The sequence below is a fragment of the Leucopleurus acutus genome (genome assembly GCF_964270905.1).
Source record: "Leucopleurus acutus genome assembly, chromosome: 3".
NCBI lineage: Eukaryota > Metazoa > Chordata > Mammalia > Artiodactyla > Delphinidae > Leucopleurus > Leucopleurus acutus.
The window spans coordinates 35,238,958-35,253,264 of record NC_139145.1 but is presented as its reverse complement, the minus strand read 5'-3'; positions in this window follow the sequence as shown (position 1 = coordinate 35,253,264).

Below are 14,307 nucleotides of genomic sequence, written 5' to 3'. Positions count from 1 at the left end.
AATGTCCCCACCAATATTTCATAGTTTTATTTTGAAAAAGTATCATCTCTAGTGTTCTGCCAGTATTGTATGATTTACTGTTCTACACTCAGTTCTGAAATATCCATCCGCATCTCAGCTATTGTATTCTTGGCATCAGGAAAGATTTTGCTTCGGGTTTTATTTATTCAGAGCCTGTTAATGTTGTAACTTTTATATCACTGTCATGTCATTTTGCCACTAATGTCATATATTTGATAAAAGAGCACAGGGAGAGGAGCTGTGTTCTTATTAATTAGAACGGTCTGATAAATGGATTATCTTATTTAGTAAGCAAGTCTTTGACAAGCAGGTGAATACAGATGGGCATATTAATGCTGGGTTAACATGAGTTTTAATTTCTTTGGTAAATTTCTGAACATCTCCTTGAAAACTGCCTAATAATGGCAGCTAAAAGTTATTTAATGACAACCATAAATTATTGTATATGCTCTGTTCACATGGATTATTTCATTTTAATCCTTTCATCAGTCCTATGAGGGATGACCTGTTATTACAATATCCATTTACAGATGTGGAAACTGAGGCAAAACAAGGTTATAGTAACACAAGATTTCATGGCTAATAAAGGTAGAGTTGCAATGAGCCCTGGTAATTCTTCTTTGAAGATGCCTTCTCTACTGTCTTTATAAATGTTGACCTCCTGTAACTCTCATTCTGACCTTCTGATAAATATATAAATATTTATATAAAATATATATTTATATAAAAATTTCATAGTAGCTTTTTATCTGGATTTTATCTTACTATTTTCTCATTGAGAAACTGTACCGTTTCTGCTTCCATTCTGTAACACAATGCTAACTTGCTCACTATGCCCTTGATGGGGAGTCTGAGTAATGTTGCACTTTAAAATGTAAAAGAATATTATCAAAATTTATCTTGTTTTTATGTGGGAAAAAGTAATTTCCATCTGGTGCCATCGTTCAGATAATGTCCACTTGGAGAATGATTCTGTTCCCCCCCTGCAGTCCTCTTTATTTTTTGTTGGCCCAATTGCTGACTGGCTTCTTGTACAGAAGGTACATAGGAATGATTGGTTTCTTACACCTGTGTTATAGCTTTGCCATTTTGATATTTAGTTGCTGGGACTTTCCTTGAAACACACACATGCACACAAATTGGGTTTTAAGTGTTAATTTTATGAAAAGAGAAGCAGAAACATATGATGATACCTGGATATATCTTTATTATTTGTATGTGTAAAACCTATTCAAGAGGAATTTCAAGAAGAAAAACGTGTTTATTTTAAAAGCAGTATAAGATGAAACTGAACTCATTTCCAATTCCAGTGAAACTTAACGGTGTTTTTCTTCTCTGTTAAGTGATCCTTATTCATCTGGTTTTGTCCCGTTCCCTGCCAAATCTTGCCCAGGATTTGTGGGATGTTGGTATCAACCTCTATCCAACTCTGACCAATTGGATTCCAACTGTTCCTAAAGGCTCAGCCACAGTCCGTGCATGAGTCTCTCCCAACCAACTGAGGGAGGGCTTTATGAGCTTCCACAGTCCATAAAAATGAGTCAGAGTGGAAATGCATTAGGCTTTTGTAAGCTTAGCACTTTAAATTCCCCAAACTTGATATTTGTTTCGCAGTTTGTAGGACTGCTCTTCTACATTGGTTTCCAGTCTCCCACAGGGACTTAAGTCCCTCTCAAAGCCATAACTTCCTTGGCTGGAGCCCTAACACTGGTCTCTATTCTGTCAGTTACCTCCTTGAATGCTTCTCATTATTCTCTCATTACTTGCTGTGGCTCTATCTGTCCCAAAACGTTAGTCTACTGGTATTGAAGGCTAGATCCCTTTGACTTTGAGTTTTATCACTTTACAGAAACGCTTGCTTTCTCCTCTACCAGGTTACATCCTCTTGGACATTGACGATGGCCTGGGTCAGATCTGAATGCACTAACTTCCTGAGGGTAAACATTAAGCGTTAGAGTGTTACCTATGGAGCTCAGTCCCAGGGGTTGTTTAGCTGTTATCCTTATTATCATGACTTCCTCCCTTTTCCCAGCACCTTAGGCCACCAAGTTCCCAGCTTGTCTATGAACTAAACCCATGTGAGGAATAGCAGTAAATATACGGTTTTTCTTCTCAAGTACCTCTGGCTGAATCAAATGGGTTACTCACAAATGCATCCTAGGTATTGAATATTGCTTTCACTTCTGTTTTTTATTGTAAAGGCTGAAGCAGGCTGGAAAAGGGCAGTGTGGTCCCTAGTTTTCTGCTGATACAGAAGCTGGAAGCTAACTTGATAATATCCTCCATTGTGACATACTATACAATCCACTGCTCATGATGGTCTGTAAGGGATTTCAACTTTCAAGGGCTTAACTACAAGGTCCTGCCCTTTTTACATCCCGTCACCACCTCACCTCACTTTCCATGACGGTACTCAGATTAGCTGGGTTGACTTGTATCAGTCACTGAGCTTGATAGTCTTTTTCATTAAATCAAGGAGGTGGACAAGATGCTGTCTACTTTTAGTTTCTGATATAAGATGTCTTACTAAGTGTCAAATCATAATTCCAGTGACTATACCCTTATAGCAGCTTCTAAAAGACTGGAAATAGAAAGAGCAGGAATTGCTTCTGTCCAGTGTCTGGTTCTACTGGGAACTAGCTCTGGCTTGCATCTGCTTCATTGTGATATGACATTTTGTACATTGTTATCCTTCCTATATATTGAATGACTTTATTTTAAGTTTGTATCTCAAATATTTTAAAATGTCCATCCAAACTTTATGAGAAATAGATTTCCCTACCTTCCCAATTTTACTCAAGAAAGGTTTTTGGAATGTCTTACAGTGGAAAAAATACATATTTTCATTATCATTAGCATCAATCACTTTCTTATTTCTCGTTTTTTTTGCTTCACTTATTACAAAGAACATAGTGGGAATCACTCTACCCAACAAAGTTAAAAAAAAACAACACCTTTTTAAAATTTACACAAATTCTCTTTTATTCCTTCAAGTTGCACAGGCATGGACATATGGTGGATAGAAATATTCAGAGGTAAATACTCAGAATTTTGAATTATTTTCTGTAACAACAAAGTATCCCAATAATTTCTTGGAGATTCAGCTGACTAATTGCTACGGATTTGGTTGCAACCCAAGTCACTTTAGTACCTTACGAAAAGTGAGAGGCTTCAGGTAAGATTATCAGCATGAGAATAAATGAGTTAGCAAGCATTGAAAAACCTGGAGAACAACAGGGCTAAATGTTTAATGCATCATTTGAGTATGTGCCACTGCAGAAAACTGAATGAACAGCTTTTTGGTTATGTATATTGGAAGTAAGAAATTTTTAGCATTGTTTTGCATTTCTTTTGGTGACAGACTTATCAAAATGAACATTTTCTGATAGAGAATGCCTAGTAGGCTTTCTCTCTTTTAGAGCTTAGTGGTGCGTGTAAAAACTCCAGTCAGTCACCCTTTGTATTTACCTTCCTTCTCTTGTGAGGAACCATTCACCTGTAAAGCATTTGCTGAACGTTGACTCTGTGTCAGCATCAGGGTTACACTGCGCTCACACTTAGGGCTACAATGAAAGAGAAGTATGTCATATAGTATAGACAGTCACCAAGTCTACCATTGGTTTTGGAGCAGTTTTCAGTATTCAAATTTATTAGATTCTTGAACTATGAATGATGGTATAATGTCAATAATTTTCTTAACAGCAAAAATTTTCTGAATAGCTATCATGTGCAGAGTGGTCTTTATTTCAGATATAAATGGTGCAGTTCCTAGCCTCAGGAAGGGCATTCTAGTGAGTTCACATATGGACTATCTGCTTCCACATCATTCTAGTGATAGAAAAAGAGAGGAGGAGGAAAAGCAAGAGAAGTGGAAGGAGGAGCAGGGGGAGGAATAATAAAAGATAAATTTTGTGTGTCTAATGTATACTAGGAACTCTAGATTTCAAGTGAAGCGTAATATGATCTCTTTAAAGTGACTTCTCATCTAGCTGAAGTAGAAACTAACATTTATTGTGTGCTTCCTATTATGTAATTTCAGGGACTCTATATAATAATAATGTTCATTGAGAAGTAAGTACTAATTGAGAAGTAAGAAGTAAGTAGTAAGTAATCCATGCTTTACATGGATTACCTTTACGTGGATAGTTGTATCTAATCCTTTACATGATTTTTCAATCCTGCTTTACAGGGGTTATTTTATCCAGTCATCTGCAAACCCCTTTGAGATGGATAGGTGCAATGTCTGTCCCCATTTTGAAGATGAGGAAGTCTAGGCACAGAGAGATTGATAAATTGCCCAAATTCGCATAGCTAATGAGATGTGGAGCCAGGATTTAATTTCAGGCAGAGAAGGAGATTTTCCATGAAACTAATGGAATTTAAGATTCAGAAACACTCACTTTTACAGACTAGTCCCAAGGATTTATACTTAAATTGTATTTGTAATTTTGAATTATTTTTCTTAGAAGGACCCTAAAATGTTTATAAACTTCAGAACCCAGGCAATTGGGCCTTCTACAACAACTTCAACTTCCAGTTAATGAAAGTGTAAACCTACCTGCTTCTTGAACTGTCTTCTTCCCTCTTCTGATGGTAGAGGAAGTGGATTTCCTGGAAATAAAGGTCAATCTGTCTCTTTCTCCTCGGGAGCCTATTTTCTCTCCATTTCAGAAACTGTGATCTGTCAGTCATATTTATTCTAATTCTCTCTCCTTCATCCCTGTTATCAATCTCTTTTTCTCACTATATTAGTCCCATCAGCATTCAAACATACTTTTTTCTATTTTTAGTTTTTAGTTTTTTAGGAACCTCCGTAATTTTCTCCATAGTGGCGGTATCAGTTTACATTCCCACCAACAGTGCAAGAAGCTTCCCTTTTCTCCACACCCTCTCCAGCATTTATTTTTCTAGAATTTTTTGATGATGGCCATTCTGAACGGTGTGAGGTGGTACCTTATTGTGGTTTTGATTTGCATTTCTCTAATAATTAGTGATGTTGAGCATCTTTTCATATGCCTCTTGGCCATCTGTATGTCTTCTTTGGAGAAATGACTATTTAGGTATTCCGTCCATTTTTTGATTGGGTTGTTTATAACCCAGCAATCCCACTACTGGGCATATACCCTGAGAAAAACGTAATTCAAAAAGACACATGCACCCCAATGTTCACTGCAGCACTATTTACAATAGCCAGGACGTGGAAGCAACCCAAATGTTCAGCAACAGATGAATGGATAAAGAAGATGTGGCACCTTATATACAATGGAATATTACTCAGCCATTAAAAGGAACAAAGTTGGGTCAGTTTTAGAGACGTGGATGGACATGTCAAAGAAAGTGAAGTAAGTCAGAAAGAGAAAAACAAATGTATATTTACACATGTATGTGGAATCTAGAAAAATGGTACAGATGAACCTATTTGCAAAGCAGAAATAGAGACACAGATGTAGAGAACAACCATATGGACACCAAGTGGGGGAAAGGTGGGTGGGATGAATTGGGAGATTGGGATTGACATATATACACTACTATGTATAAAATAGATGGCTAATGAGAACCTGCTGTATAGCATAGGGAACTCTGCTTAATGCTCTGTGGGAGCTCTAAATGAGAAGGAAGTCCCCAAAAGAGGGGATATGTATATACATATGACTGATTCACTTTGCTGTACAGCAGAAACTGGCACAACAATGTAAAGCGGCTATACCCTAATAAAAAAAGTGAAAGGAAGGAAGGAAGGAAGAAAGAAGGAAAAACTACTGAGATAACCAATGCCTCTATTCACAGTATGTGAATACAATTACTGTTTGCCATAGTAGCAAATGAAGTCAGTCATGTAAGAAAGTTAAAGAAAAACAACAAAAAAAAACCCTCTTTTTCCACCATTAAAAAGGAAAGATTAAGCAAAGAAAAAAATATTCCCAGTCTCCCCATTTCCATCCCAGCTGTTTCCAAACCGCTCAACTTGCTTTCCCAGCTAGCAAAAGACCTCTTCACTGGATGTCTTCACTATACTCATTCTTTTATTTACTTAAAAAATACTTATTGATACCTGCTAGGTGTCAGGCTTTGTGCTTAGTCACAGGATTAAGACAAAGAACACAGACTTCATAGGAATAGTAACTTACAATAGGAGCTTGTATCTGGTATATTCTATTATTGTAGATGCATTTAAAAGATAATAATAGAGATCTTAGTGTACTGCATTTAGTACTCTCCCTTATTAAACATATCTAGGTTTTGGAGACTTGGTATGCCCATACCCAAATAAACTACCACTGCTTTTAAAAAATTTTGCAAAATGTTAGAGAAACTTTTAGATTTCAAACCTAGCATTTGTATCTATATACATTTATCAATCTTCATTGTCATCTAAATTCATCAGTCTGCTTTTAATTTAAGATATTCACTTTACCTAATTATTTAAATATTTGAGTGACTAAAGTGAATAAAATATCTCATTTCTGTGTGTCCAAACAAGAGGGCCATTAGCCTACAAAATGAGATTTTTCTGGGCATTTCTATTAATATTGATGTTTTATTTACCCCCATTCTATGGATTAAACAATGAGCATTGCAGGTAAATGAATAACTTTCCCAATCTCATCCAATCAATGATATACACAAACAAAATTCAGATACAACTCTCTTTGATTGCACAGCCTAAGATCTTTCAAATACACGTTTTGAGTGTAGCAAAATCAAGGATGGGTGCGATTGGTTGGGGACAAAAGGACCACAAAGATGAGCATTATAGAGCATGACCTCAAGGGGAAAAGCTGTATAGGAAAACCTTAGGTAGAAAATATATAATTGTTTGTGCTTGAGTAGAACAGAAAACTCACAGCAGCAGTGTCAATAGCTTAACTTTGTGTCCTTTGAAGTCTTCCCTATTGTGTCTCTGGTCTCTAGCCACGGAAAACGGACATTTAAAAAGTTTGGTCAGAGAGACCTCAGTTGATAAGTGGCTGTTTGTACTATTGATAAATTGTTTCACTATCATTTTCTATAAATCCAGATTCAGTGTTTGTAAAACACTCACAAGCTCTTGCTATTTTTGCTTTCAAAATATTGGATTCTTTTACTGTTTTAGGAGAAGCATTTTAAAGGGAGGATTTGTTCCTAGTTTCCTTTAGCTGATTTTAAGTTTAATTGAAATTTTACATGGTTTAGTGTTCTGCAGAGAGTTCTGTTCTGTTCTTTCCTTCCCTTAATGTTGACTTGAACAGCTTGATGAGAGTTTAATAGAATTTGTTTAAAGTTATCGCTGACCTTGAATTAAGTGGGAACCAGTATATCCCCATGCAGGTATGGGCTTCAATTTATGGCAAATATGTTTGTCTTTACAATCATGCATAATTTCCGAATTCCAGAAATTACTTCTGTTTTATAGCTGTACCTTCCAAACCCATCATAAGGAGGGCTCTGTCAGCATTTCTATTACATTATTTACTTTACAGAGGTTTATAACATGGTCATAAAACTCACTCCAGGATTAGTTTCATCAGATAAACTCTCATCTCAGGAAGAAAGGTGTTATTTTTTCCAACAGTTTAAAAATAATATACTGACTTGCTTCTTCTCATACAATTGGAGTTCACAGACTCCTTTTTTGCTATAAAACCTTTCTTTCTGTGAAAGAAGATGTCCTAATTGGCCTTTATGTATTTATGCACTAGAACCTCTCCTTTCTCCTCAGAAGGGAGAGCTACATAGCAACACAGAGCTTGGACACAAAGAGTTCAGTAGACAGGAGTTCAAATCCCTATCTATGACTTAATAGGTAAGAGATTGTTAGCTACTTACGGAATATGATAAGGAATTAATAAGTCCTGGCTATAGAGGTATACATTATCTCATTATTTTTAGTCCTGTTATCACTTAGGAACTTAATGAACTCCTTAATCTGATGCATATCTCTAAATAATGAATTAACTTTTTTCTTTCACTTACTCATTCAGTACTTATTGAGCATCAGAGTGGATGCTAGAGATACAAAGGCAGTATAACATGACCTCTGCCCTCAAGGGATATGTAGTTCAGTAGGAAGAGTCAGCCTTGTAAAGAGATGAAGTACAGAATATTTAATGCTTACCTTGAGGCTTGGATAGCTCAGAGCAAAGTCACTTTACTCAGATTAGGGCATCACTGAAAGTTTTTTATGTAGTAGGTAGAAAGGTGGGTATTTCTGTACTGAATACTAAAGGATGGTAAAGGAGACGTATAAACATCCTTGGGTCATGGAAGCAGCAATGTGCAAAACATAAAGAGGAAAAACATGGCATAAACTGGGAACTAGAATATGACTGCAGTTAAGAATATAGGGGGTGGAAGAGTAACAAGAAGGTGTAATGGAAAGATATTTCTGTTGATTCTCCATCATAATGAACCTGCCTAGGTTCTCTCTTGGCTCAGTTATTCTGCATGCCATATATTTCTCTATTTTGGTTTACACCTTTATTTTTATTTATTTATTTATTTTGCGGTACGCGGGCCTCTCACTGTTGTGGCCTCTCCCGTTGCGGAGCACAGGCTGCGGATGCGCAGGCTCAGCGGCCATGGCTCACGGGCCCAGCTGCTCCGCGGCACGTGGGATCTTCCCAGACCAGGGCACGAACCCGTGTCCCCTGCATCGGCAGGCGTACTCTCAACCACTGCACCACCAGGGAAGCCCTAAACCTTTATTTTGATGAAGCACATTATCCAGTTACTTAAAAAAATTGTGTGGAAGTTATACTATTTTAAGGTTCTTATGTGACTTAAAATGACTCTATCCTATGCTCTCCTCTTGATATATAATTTAGCTGAGTATATAATCTTAAGTTGGAAATTATTTTCCTTTAGAATTTTGAAGGCATTGTTCCATTGTATCCAAGCATGTGATAGTGATGTTGAGAAATCTCAAGCCATTCTGATTCCTAATATTTGCATATGACCTATACTTTTCTCTTTGGAAGATTTTAGAATAACCTCTTTGCCACTATGTTTCTGGAATTTTAACTATTTTTACTAGTTGTTTTAGACAATCTGTTGGACCTTTAACTCAGAAACTCATATCCTTTAGGGCTGGAAATTTTCTTAAAATATTTTATTTTTTATTTTTTCCAGTTCTTTTTTCCTTTTCTCAATTTTTTGAGCTCCTCTTATTCATGTGTGAGATAATACTGTCATATGCTCAACATGATACTATACACAGATAATCCTAAAAAATGCCACCAAAAACTACTAGAGCTAATCAATGAATTCGGTAAAATTGCAGGATATAAAACTAATGCACAGAAATCTCTTACATTCCTATACACTAACAATGAAAGAACAGAAAGAGAAATTAGGGAAACAACCCCATTCACCATTGCAACAAAAAGAATAAAATACGTAGGAATAAACATACCTAATGAGGTAAAAGACCTGTACTCAGAAAACTATAAGACACTGATGAAAGAAATCAAAAATGACACAAACAGATGGAGAGATATACCATGTTCTTGGATTGGAAGAATCAATACTGTGAAAATGACTGTAGTACACAAAGCAATCTATAGATTCAATGCAATCCCTATCAAATTACCAGTGGCATTTTTTACAGAACTAGAACAAACTATCTTAAAATTTATATGGAGACACAAAAGACCCCCAAAAGCTAAAGCAATCCTGAGGTAAAAAAAGACAGAGCTGGAAGAATCACGTTCCCTGACTTCAGACTATACTACAAAGCTAAAGTAATCAAGACAGTACGGTACTGGCACAAAAACAGTAATATAGATCAATGGAACAGGATAGAAAGCCCAGAGATAAACCCATGCACCTATGGTCAACTAATCTATGACAAATGAGGCAAGGATATACAATGGAGAAAAGACAGTCTCTTCCATAAGTGGTGCTGGGAAAACTGGACAGCTACATGTAAAAGAATGAAATTAGAACACTCCCTAACACCATACACAAAAATAAACTCAAAATGGATTAAAGACCTAAATGTAAGACCAGATACTATAAAACTATTAGAGGAAAAAATAGGAAGAACACTCTTTGACATAAATCACAGCAAGATCTTTTTTGACCTTCCTCCTAGAGTAATGGAAATAAAAACAAAAATAAACAAATGGGACCTAATGAAACTTAAAAGCTTTTGCACAGCAAAGGAAACCATAAATAAGACAAAAAGACAACCCTCAGAATGAGAAAATATTTGCAAATGAAGCAACTGACAAAGGATTAATCTCCAAAATATATAAACAGCTCATGCAGCTCAATATTGAAAAAACAAACAACCCAATCAAAAAATGAGCAGAAGACCTAAATAGATATTTCTCCAAAGAAGACATATAGGCCAGGAGGCACATGAAAAACTGCTCAACATAAGTAATTGTTAGAAAAATGCAAATTAAAACTACAATGAGGTATCACCTCATACCGGTTAGAATAGGCATCATCAGAAAATCTACAAACAACATATGCTGGAGAGGGTGTGGAGAAAAGGGAACCCTCTTGCACTGTTGGTGGGAATGTAAGATGATACAGCTACTATGGAGAATAGTATGGAGGTTCCTTAAAAAACTAAAAATACAATTACCATGTGACCCAGTACTCCCACTACTGGGAATATACCCAGAGAAAACAATAATTCAAAAAGACACATGCACCCCAGTGTTCATTGCAGCACTGTTTACAATAGCCAGGTCATGGAAGCAACCTAAATGCCCATTGGCAGACAGGTGGATAAAGAAGATGTGGTACATATATACAATGGAATATTACTCAACCATAAAAAGGAATGAAATTGTAGAGACAATTTGTAGAGACATGGATGGACCTAGAGGCTGTCATACAGCGTGAAGTATGAAAGAGAAAAACAAATATCATATATTAACACATATATGTGGAATCTAGAAAAATTGCACAGGTGAACCAGTTTGCAAGGCAGAAATAGAGACACAGATGTGGAGAACAAATGTATGGACACCAGGGGGGGTGGGTGGTGGTGGTGGGATGAATTGGGAGATTGGGATTGACATATATACACTAATATGTATAAAATAGATAGCTAATAAGAACCTGCTGTATAAAAAAATTAAATTTAAAAAACTTGAAAAGAAAAAAAAATATTGTCATATGATCTAATTTTCTTGTCTTCTGTCTTCTAAATATTATTGCATACATTTGATATGCTTAATGGGTTATTTTGTAAACTTTAATTTTAAATCCTTCTATTGATTTTTTTCATTTTTTATTGTTTTTAATTACCAAGGGCCATTTTTATTCTCTAAATAATCATTCAAAATAGCATACAAATTTATTTGGATGAGGGCATAATGTCTTATTAACCTGAAGTTAATGATGATAGTTTTCTTTTCTGAATAATTTCTATTTCACTCATATTTTGTTGAATTGACTGGTTTTGGTCTCTGTCTTCCATATAAGAGGGTTTCTTCAGATGTTTGGTAATCCTGATTGTTTGCTCATGATTAGATTAAGAAAGTTAAGAGGTGGTTTAAAGCTGTGAATACATAGGTGGTGTTTGTTGACTGTGTACTTGACCAGGCAGGCCATTTGTTAGGGATTTCTTAGACAGGATTTTATTTTTTTATATTTCTTCTTAGACTGGTCAGATTTGCCAGAGAAAGCTTTTTCAAGCTTTTACTAGAGTGTAATGGGTAGGTATTGATATTATAGGAGCTAGCATTCTGGAAAAAGTGTTGAGATTTTCTGAGTTCAGCATTCCAAATACATGTATTCACCAATTTGAGGTGGAAATCAAGTTAGTTTCTAGATTTTTCCCCTGTCAGTTTGCAAGTTTTTTTTTGCTAGAGACTGGTAAATCCCTTTCTCCTCATCCGTCACATTTCCAGCTTCCCACAGTGTTACTGCTGGTTTCATTTTTTCCTGTTCTTCCCGCTCTATGTATTTATGCCTAAATGACAAACAAAGGAAACGTATTGTAGTTGCAGTGGTGTTTGGAAGGAAGGAAATGCACATGCAAGTGTTCAATCTGCATTTTAACTTGAAAGCAGTTCTCTTTTAAATATACATCATTCCAACTTTCCTCTCCACCACTCGTGATAAATTGCATGTATTGAGGTCACTAATTCACCTGAATTGCTAAATTCAGTAGGTGTTTTTTTTTTTTCCCTCACTCTTCATCATACTTAACCAGTGTTTGCACAGTTGAATAATAGTCTGTCTTCCTTAAAACACTTTCTGAAATTGGAATTTAGTAATTCTCCTGGTTTTCCTCCTAATTCTATGCCTACTCAGTCTCAATCTCTCTTTCAGGTTTCTCATTTCCTCATCTAAGCAGTAGTCTCCCAGGGTGTAGTCCTTGTACCTCTTTACCTTTTTTAAGTCTCACTCTCGTCATGTGCTTATCTAATATTATGACTTTAAATACTAGTTACATGCTGATGACTTGTAAGCTTTTATTTGCAATCCTGATATCTCTACCGAACACCAGACTCACATGTTCAGTGTCTACTCCTGGATCTCAAAGTTAACATCAACAAAATTGAGCTTCTGATCTCCTTCCCCAGACCAGTTTGTTCCTCCTGAAATCTTCCCCATTGTAGTAAATAGTACATGCTCTCTGTCAGTCACCCAAACCAAAGCTTGAGTTGTTCTTGACTTTGCTTCCTCAATTCATCTAATCAGAAAATCTAGTTGACCCTACCTTTAAAATATATCAGGAATCTGATCTCTTATTGTTATTTCCATTGCTATCACTCTCATTTAAACTACCATTTTCTTTCATGTTGATTATGGTGGCCTTCCTGCTACTTCTCTTGCCTTGCTGTCAACACAGCACTCAAACTGATTATATTCAAAGTACTCCAATGGATTCCCATTCACTCAGTGTAAAATCAAAATCCTTGTGATGGCCAGCAAGGCCCTGAATGAGCTCCTCTTCTCTTACCTCCCATTCTGAATTCCCTTTATTGACCTTTTCTATGTTTGTTGCAATTTTTCATCACCATAGCCACTTTGCTTTCTTGGTAGTTCCTTGAACAGGTTCTCTTGCTTCCATCTGAGCACCTCTGCACTTGCTGTTCTCTCTGCCTAGAACCTCCTCCATCCTTACTCCTTCCCTCTACCAATATTTATACCCCCTTCAAATCTCTGGTTAAATGTCACTGTCTCAAGAAAGCACACCCTTCTAATTGCAGCGCCTGTCTAAAATAGGATTCCCTACCCATTCATCTTTTATATTTACTTTGCTTTCACTTTTTATAAAGTAATAACATATTACATACTATGTTTATTTTGTTTAATAACCACTAGATTATATGATCCATGTGATTAAGAATTTTCATCCTTTTTCCTCACTGATATACCTCCAGTACTTACAACGTGGCCTGTTACAGAATAGGCTCTTGATAAATAATAATATACACTGAGTAAATAATTGAATGAGGTAGATTAGTTTCATTATCCTTTTGCATTTGAGGAGACCGAAGCTCAGGATTAAGCAATTTGCCCAAGGCCTCAAAATTCCTTAATGTGTGAAGCACAATTTAATTCAGATCTCTCTAACTTCAGTGCCTATGCATTATCTAAGAATAAACTGCCATTGGTAAGTTAAGTAAGATAAAGATGAGAAATTGTCTAGTGGACTTAACAACAAAGACATTTTCTGGTGGCCTTGACAGCAGCAATCCAAGGAAAGTAAGGAGACAGAGCTATAATGTAATAGGTTTAGGAATGAATGGAGACAAGTTTAGCTACTCTTTCAAGGCCATTAAAAAAGAGGAAAGGGGTACATAGGGAGATTGTTTTTAAGATGAGAGAATCATGAGGTTTTTGACAAGCAGAAGATGAGAGCCAGTTGAGAGTAAAAAAGGTGCAAAGGAAGGAAGGAGAGAAAAGTGATGAAGAAAAAAAACACTGAGTGGATGGGAGAGAATGTGACAGGAAAAATAAAGTGTATAGGAATAAAGTTTTATTTTCCTAATTATTTAATAATTATATTTAATATTAATTATGAAATTAATAATTAACAATTAATTATTAATAATATTCAGAGTTATTACATTCATTCATTTTTGTCATCTGATAAATACTTATCAAGCTATAAAGCCCTAGGCACTGTTATTTGTTCTGGGTACCTGATGGTGAATAATCATGAATAATGTTATTGAGACCTATGCATTATCTCATCCTATCTTCACAACACACTTCTGAGATAGATACTATTTTTATCCCTATTTTTTTATACAAGAGGAGGCTGAATCTTAGAGAAGGGAGTGGTCTCGCCCAAAGTAATTCATCTAGGTAGTGTTGGTATCTAAATTCAAA